The 7,254-nt window shown below is 32.1% G+C and overlaps 1 pseudogene; it reads right to left on the bottom strand.

Annotated features, from left to right (window-relative positions):
• Nucleotides 1–632: 632 nt before the first annotated feature.
• On the bottom strand, nt 633–2,333 carry LOC145969412 (uncharacterized; annotated as a pseudogene).
• Nucleotides 2,334–7,254: the final 4,921 nt, after the last annotated feature.

The raw sequence follows: 7,254 nt of genomic DNA, 5'->3' as shown, positions 1-7,254 counted from the left end.
AATTTCCAAAAATTACACATACATTATAAAAAATACATAAATTGTATAACATAATTATATATCGTAAATTATATAACATATTAATAATATAAATTATTTAAAAATTATTACAATTTATAAAAATACAATTATAAATACGATTTATAATTTACATAATTATAACAACATATATAATATATAATTATTTATATATAATTATTACAGCAATTTCTTCTAGAAAGATCTCCTTAATTATCGAAGCAACCTGGCAACATACAAAATGAAAATTAAGACGTACCTATGGAGAATATATTTTAACGTTAAAGATCAATATGCCGTAATAAAAATTTAAGTGGCACTGAAAAGTGCCGATTAATAAGTGAACGATATATGTTACGTAATAAACATTAAGTGGCACTGAAAAATGCCGATTAAAATGCGAACAAAAATGTTTTAACGTTCTATATTGAAATTGGTACTGAAAAGTACCTTTCTTCGCGACCACAGCGAAGTCTGCTGAAAGAAAAGCTACACATAAAAATATACAAGAACAAATGAAACTGTTAATATATTAAATTATGAAAAGATTGAAAAATAAGCAGAAGATTTTTACTTATCTTTCCATAAAGACCGTCTACACGTCTTACGCATTCTTACTCATCCACTCTTTCTTCTTCCGGAACATCGTCGTTTCAAAAATCACGCCTGTGATTGCCAGCATGTCATATACGTCGCATACGCGTCTTACTTCTGCATCTCTCTTTGGCTGTTCTAAGAGCTTCTCGTATTTGACGTTGGAATTCTGACCGAGTTGGCTTATCGAAATAATGATTGCTGCTCACCGCTTCTGAAAAAGAAACATACAATAATTACATTATATTATTAACGCGAGGTACGTAATATTAATATTATATATAATACAATGTGATTGCATTTAGGGCCATTCCAATAATATGTTGCAAATGTCCCGTTGCCAGTTGCCAAACCATTGCGTTCATCTAATCAGCGTTGAACTAGCTTGATGCTAATTGAATCGCAACGATTTGGCAACTGGCAACGGGACATTTTCAACGTATTCTGAAATGAAGCACGACCGTTTAGTGAGTAGTGATTCGTGATTAGCATTAGATTATTTTTTTAGATTTTGTTTGTAGACCAATTTTTTGTTGACCAATCACGAACAACTGTTTGTTGTTCATTGAATGCTCAGTGAGGAGTCGTGCTTCTGAATGCACCCAATATTAATGTTAAATATATACTGAAAATAGAGATCGTACCATAAATTGCAATTATAAAGCGGGTATTATACAATGGCCGTTAATTTTCTTCGCGACCCCAAGTGAATGACGGCGTTACCGATTCTTGTAATCCTTCTCTAGATACAAATTTATCGCTTCCTTCAAATGAAATCCGCCGATTTTTGAAATAATCCACTTAAGCAAAGTGTTGAAAAATGATGTTAATGGATATTTCATGACAGAAAATTTTTATATCTATTTTATATTTTACTTACAACTTCACAATAATCGTTATTATCGATAGTTTGAAACGCATCCATCTCGGCTACGGATGATATGGGCAAACAGGCTGGTTTACGTGGTATGCGATTGCGGTCATTATTACTTTGCACGCATCTCAAGAGATTTTGCAGCAAACCATTCATTCTTCTGTAAATAAAGTATAATAAAAGCATATTATAGAGATCACGTGTTAATAGATACGATACATTTGATTTACTTACTTAAGCTCAGCATCAATGCTGCTCAATTTTTCTTGCGTTATCCTGCGAACATACGAATAACGTTTACATTCTTGTAATATAACGCAAACGAATATATTTATTTAAGAATCACTATTTTCATAAATATGTTCCATAAATTTACCGATTGTAGTTCGTTTCTTGTATAGGCCGTGAGATTTCAACACGAGCCACCTGATAGTCATTTATTTGGGAATTTTCCTGTACCGGCCACGTTTCTGAATTCTGAAACTGATATGTATTATCTGTATGACTGGCCATAGAAGACTGTGCGGATAATGTATGTATCGAATGTGATATATCAACGGCCTGAATAGATGTGTGTGGATATGTGTGGACGTGATGAAGATGTTACAGTAGATATATAAGGTTGAATATTTCTAGATGTATATGCATGTAATATTAAAGGTGTTATAATGGATGTAGAAGGTTGAATGTTGGTAGCTGTGTGTGGATGTGATGTTAAAGGTGTTATAGTCGATGTATAAGCTTGAATGTTTATTTGTGATTGCGTATGGATAGGAATGTGTGATTGTATGTCTGTGTGTTTATGTGATTGTGTATAAACATTAGTATTAAAATTATTCTCGTCCATATCGGTTGAATTATCTGAATTCTCAAAAATTCTTCTTAGATGACTGATATCTTCGTCAATGTCTTCAGATGTGATGATTTTTGGTGGGATCTTCCTGTGTTTCGGTGATTCATCCGAGGAAGTGGTCCGATAGCGGGAAGGTTTCGTAACGGTGCGCTTTGGATGTTCCTTCATCTGCTGGTAACCAAGAAAAATAAATAGATATCATACATATATTGTAAAAAAATATATATGTCGATTATAATATGATATACACAGTAAATATAATATTTAATTAAATAGTTATTAAATATATTTAAACACAAAAACAAAATTCGATAATATGCATCATCTATGAAAATAAAAAAAACATGCATTATATTATATTTTAACTTTTTCTTACAAGCATCAAATGTAAATTAAGAAAAAAAAATAAAAATAAAAAGTATTATTTAAATGTTAACATATTAATAATATATATTAAAATCAAACTGTACTCAAATTGTTAAAAATATTTAAACAGCACATAACTCAAAATAGACCATTAAGAAAATTAATCCTGTTGCAAACATGCATATTATGTGTGTGTGATGGAAATATACATTATGTGTATAGAAGCACCAAAAGAAAACAATAACAAAGAGAGAAGGGTGATGCAAAAAAGATTATGATACTCTTCAAACTAACAAACATTTGTGTTGGAAAAAAAGAAGAAAAAACAGACTAACAAAGAGAAAGCAAATAAGAAAATAAAATATCAAAAATGCTTAAAAAGTTTATGCAGAAAAGAAAATCAATCCTTTAGAGACAAAGATTATCAAAGATTGTCGCAAAGATCAAGAGACATGGTAGTGTCTCGCGCCAAGTTCACGCGAAGCACAGCGAGGCACCCCGTGTATTTATACGCGAATCGGATAGTTGAGAGTGCCTCAGATTATCATTTCTCTTATAACGGCTGAACGGATCGAATTCTTACTAGGCTTAATCGATAGTTTGGGTTTGAATTATATAATAAAAGTATCTTTAGTTTTTTCTTACATGTATTGTAAACGGAGGAAATGTGATGCAAAGTCTAAATGTGAAAATTTTCTCTTAAGAAACGTTGTGGTCGTTCTCTCCGTCGTCGGAAAAATTTACGGTTGCCATTTTTAACACGAGATGGCGCTAGCAGTATTCCGATAATAAGGCTGATGATAGAGAACGAGACGTTAGCTCTTACGTCTGTCGCAGTCATGGACATAAAGTAAGGCAGAGAAAAATATATATACTTACATATACGTTTTTCTTTATCTTACTTTACGTTCACGACTGTGACAGACGTAAACGCTTATATCATTCTCTGCCAGCAGCCTAAATTATCGTAATAATTGCATACATACATATTATTATATATGTACATAATGATGTAAATGTGTGTGTGTGTCTGCGCGCACGTCATGTATATATATAAATATCCCAGCAAACACCAAGTAACAGTTATATAACTGTTAGTTATAATTTCCTACTCAACAACATAACTGTTACATGTTATATAACTGTTATATGTTAGATAACAATTATATTGTTGAGTAGGAAATTATAACTAACAATTATATAACTGTTACTTGGTGTTTGCTGGGATATTAAAAAAAAGAGTGATATCCCCATAGACATATTGACATAGACTGCTCATAAGGTAGCGAGGAGTGTCCTCCTGAGAGAAAAGGATAGTATGAATTTATTTGTGTTTCTATCTTTTTCTGGCACACGCGTGATGCAATTTCAAGTTATTAAAGTCAATAATTTGAAATTGCATCATGCGTGTGTCAGAAAAAGACAGATACACAAGTTAATTCATGCTATCCTTTTCCCTCAGGAGGACACCCCCACTTAGGTTCTACTGCCTTATAAACAGTCTATGTTAATATGTCTGTGGATATCCCTAAAAAAACTAACCTTTTCATAAAAGGTAAAAAAAAGGCGCCAAGTTCACGCGAGCAAGTGGAAAACTATCATATTTTCCACATTTGTTTTAATATATCCTACAAAAATTAATGATACCAAAAAATTGCGCCAACTGAAAATCTTACATATTATTTTATTGCAAAAATAATATCAAAAAATTGCGTCAACTAAAAATAAAAATCTACAAAAATATTTTAACCAGAAAAAGTTATATAAAATAATTGTTTTAATTTTTTATAAAAATAATATTAAAAAGTTGTACTAACTGAATAAAAATTTATACTGTAAAATTTCTTTTTTTGTTTGCAATATTAAAAGAAAAAATATATCTAATAAGTAGCAATATATAATATTTATTATAATAAATATATTATATATATATATATATATATATATATATATATATATATATAATAAATATCATATTCATTGCTACTTATTAGATATATTTTTTCTTTTAATATTACAAACAAAAAAAGAAATTTTACAGTATAAATTTTTACTTAGTACAACTTTTTAATATTATTATTTTTATAAAAAATTAAAACAATTATTTTATATAACTTTTTCTGGTTAAAATATTTTTGTAGATTTTTATATTTAGTTGACGCAATTTTTTGATATTATTTTTGTAATAATTATATTTACCTTGTGCTCCAATTATCATACCTTACTGACTTTTACTTGCCTATTTTTAATTAATATTTTAATTATTTAACTTGCATTTTATTGTCACTATTCAAAATGCGATTAATGACACATGTCATTAAATCGCAAAGCATCGTTAGCGTAATCTTCTGTCGAGAGTAAGAGCTGTACGTTTTCTCTTTCTATGTGTACATGTGCATTGATGATGGTGATGATAAAGACGGTTTTTTAATTGAAAATTTTCATATTTCGATTTTGCGTCATGATATCTCCGTTTATAGATCACGCAGCACAAAAATAAAGATATTTTCTTTATACAATTCAAACTCGCTCTATCGATTAAGCCTAGTAAGAATTCGATTCATTCAGCCATTATTGAAATCCGGTAATCTGAGTTACTCTCAACCGTCCGACTCGCGTATAGATACAGGGAGTGCCATGCTAATGACCCCTATTAAGTTAGCCCCCCCCACCAGCTCAAAATAAGTTCTAACCTAACTTAAAATTAGGTGCTAATTAGGTATTAAAGTCAAAAATTAGGTACTCATACCGTTTAGCAGAAAATTAAATTCACAATGGGTGGGGCTGACTTAACATTAAGTTGGCCCCCCCATATTAAAAAATATGTAAATAATAAAGTTATAAAAAAAACAAATACGTAATAATTAGGTGCTAATTAGGTGCTCTCAGAAACTGTTAAGATATTTTTAAAATATATTTTTTTTATACCAATTTATTCTTGTACCGAGTATACCCGTGACCGATGTTTAAGTCCGTATATTTATCAAACCGAACGAGCACCTAATTCGGTGTTTATATATCTTAACACAATAATAATTAGCGAATATTTTCGTACCAATAACTTACGAACACCTAATTTTATAAAAAGACTTTACTCTTGTATGGCGGTAGACGCGACTGACGTTTAAGTCCGAATATCTATCAAATCGAACGAACACCTAATTCGGCGTTTATGTATTTTAACATAATATTAAATAACGAATATTTTCGTATCAATAACTTTCGAACGAGCACCTAATTTTTTTAACAAGATTTTACTGTTTTACGGGACATACTTGGGACCGACCATACAATTGTGAAAATTTGTTATAATCTATAACAGTGCTGGGATTTACTTGCAACTTTCGGCCAGATTTCTTAGCTTACGCCTACTGTTCCCCTCTTACCGCTCGCGCCTTAGCGATCGCGCCACCGGACGCTCGTAATTAAGGAGCGCTCAGGAACGTGCGCGTCACAAATGTAGTGTGGCAATCTATCTAAGTTCTCTTTATTGTTTATTAATAACAAAAATAATTATTCTATTATTAATTACATATATGTTTTGTAACAATTTAAAATATTTGTGTTTTGAAACGTAATTACAATAAAGAGAACTTAGATAGATAGATTGCCACATTACACTTGTGACGCGCACGTTCCTGAGCGCTCCTTAGTTACGAGCGGCGCAAGCGATAAGAGGGGAACAGTAGGCGTAAACTAAGAAATCTGGCCGAAAGTTGCAAGTAAATCCCAGCACTGATCTATAAGATGCGTCGCTTGTGCGCAGTGAATTAGAAAGTATGTAGTATCTTTCTTACCATTTTGCAACTGTATATATTTATATATTTAAATATCTATCTCGGAAATAATGCAGATTAGAGCACTTCATATGAACAGTTTTACTTTATTAAATTATGGATATTTTGTAGAATATTGTCCTTTCTTTGTACGACACCTTATATTATATTTCATTTCACTTTTGTCAAAGAAGTATTCTCGCATGTGTGTCAAAATACACCCGGTTTACAGGCTAGAGAGTAGGACATGCGCGCGCAGCGCCTAACAGAGTGTGAGAGCACCGCGTATATGCTTACGCTCTCCCCTCTAATCTTTGTTCGCTCGTCGCGTGTAGAAGAAGAATAAAGTTGATATTTCTTAGCATAGTCAAGTGAGTTGATTAATGACAATTAGCCATCCTAATCAACAGGTTATAGGCCCAGGTTACCCATACTGTGCAGTGGTTGGAATATAAGAGTAAAAAGTGAAGCGCACGTGATGAGAGCCGGTCGATCGCGATAGTTAAAAAGAACGTGCAAGTGATTTGCGCCCATCATGTCGGAAGATATTTCAGCTCGGAACATTAAAAAATTCGACGGGACCAATTTCCAAGGATGGAAATTTCAAATGAACATGTTGTTTGTTGCGAGCGGAATTAAGGACGTGGTCGACGGCACGCGAACGATGCGGATCCTGAAACGGCAGCCCGGAAGGCATGGATACGCGACAACGCAAAGGCGATGTTTCTGATATCGTCGACAATGGAATATGATCGTCTGGAACAGTTGTTAGT

This window comes from Camponotus vicinus, unplaced genomic scaffold, assembly GCF_025532165.1.
Source record: "Camponotus vicinus isolate PSW18456_S1 unplaced genomic scaffold, iyCamVici1.0 SCAF_3, whole genome shotgun sequence".
NCBI classification, from domain to species: Eukaryota; Metazoa; Arthropoda; class Insecta; order Hymenoptera; family Formicidae; genus Camponotus; species Camponotus vicinus.
Note: the sequence above shows the minus strand (reverse complement) of the source record. Positions and strands in the feature narration are given on the sequence as shown.